This window comes from Lagenorhynchus albirostris, chromosome 1, assembly GCF_949774975.1.
Source record: "Lagenorhynchus albirostris chromosome 1, mLagAlb1.1, whole genome shotgun sequence".
Classification (NCBI taxonomy): Eukaryota; Metazoa; Chordata; class Mammalia; order Artiodactyla; family Delphinidae; genus Lagenorhynchus; species Lagenorhynchus albirostris.
Window position 1 is genome coordinate 137,431,334 of NC_083095.1, and position 1,409 is coordinate 137,432,742.

Consider the following 1,409-nt stretch of genomic DNA (forward strand, 5'->3'; position numbering starts at 1 on the left):
GACAAGAAATGTTAAAAGAATTCAGCTCCACCAAATCAGCTTTACAACAAATACTAAAAGAACTTCTCTAAGCAGAAAAGAAAGGCCACAACTAGAAACAAGAAAATGACAAAATAGGAAAGCTTACCAGTAAAGGAAAACATACGTTAAATGTAGGAAAGCATGCACACATGAATATGATATCCAAACCAGAAACTGTGAGAGGAAGAGAGTACAAATGTAGGATATTTGAAATGCATTGGAAATTAAGAGATCATCAAGTTAAAACAATCATTTGTATATGTATAGACAGCTATATTAAATCCTCATGGTAATAGCAAAAAGAAAAATGTAAAATAGGTATACACATGAAAAAGAAAAAGGTATTCAAACACAACAGTAAAGATAGTCATCAAATCACAAGGGAAGAGAACAAAAGAGGAAAAGAAGAAAATAAGACCTACAAAAATGAACCAAAGTAGTAAACAAAATAATGACATGGACATACATATCAAAAATTCCCTTAAATGTAAACAGATTAAATGTTCCAACCAAAAGACACAGACTGGCTGAATGGATACAAAAACAATACCCTTACATATGCTGTCTGCAAAAGACCCACATCAGATGTAAAGACATATACAGACTGAAAGGGGATGGAAAAAGTTATTCCACCCAAATGGAAATCAAAAGAAAGCTGGAGTAGCAGTACTCATATCAGACAAAATAGACTTTAAAATAAAGGCTGTTACAAGAGATAAGTAAGGACACTACATAATGATCAAGGGATCAATCCATGAAGAAGGTATAACACTTGTAAATATATATGCACCCAGCATAGAAACACCTCAATATATAAGGCACATGTTAAGAGACATAAAAGGAGAAATTGATAGCAACACAATAATAGTGAGCCTGAGACTAGAGTCACATTCTGACAGATCTTGTCCTGGTGTGCTAGTGTGCTCAGAGAGAATCTGTGGGGTTTAATTCATTGGTGAGGACAATCAGTACCCCCAGGAGTGACCCAATAGGAAACATGCCCTCCCTGGAAAAAAATAAATAACAATGGGGGATATTAACACCTCACTTACCATCCAGACAGAAAATCCATAAGAAACCACAGGCCTTAAATGACATATTAGACCACATGGAATTAATTGATATTTACAGAGCATTTCATCTGAAAGCAAAAGAATACATATTCTTTTCAACTGCACATGGAACATTCTCCAGCATAGATTACATGCTTGGCCACAAAGTAAGCTTATGTAAATTTAAAATTGAAATCATATGAAACATCTTTTCTGACTGCAACACTATAAGATTAGAAATTGACTAGAAAAAAAACACAGAAATGTGGAGGCCAAACAATATGCTACTAAACATCCAATGGATCATGGAAGAACTTAAAAAGGAAATCAAAAAAT

At 33.9% G+C, this 1,409-nt stretch overlaps 1 non-coding gene across 1 annotated transcript; it reads left to right on the top strand.

Moving 5' to 3' along the window:
- Positions 1 to 893: 893 nt before the first annotated feature.
- Positions 894 to 1,022, top strand: LOC132506218 (small nucleolar RNA SNORA3/SNORA45 family). The gene has a single exon (XR_009535760.1). It is a non-coding gene; the product is annotated as a small nucleolar RNA SNORA3/SNORA45 family (small nucleolar RNA).
- The last annotated feature ends 387 nt before the right edge of the window (positions 1,023 to 1,409 follow it).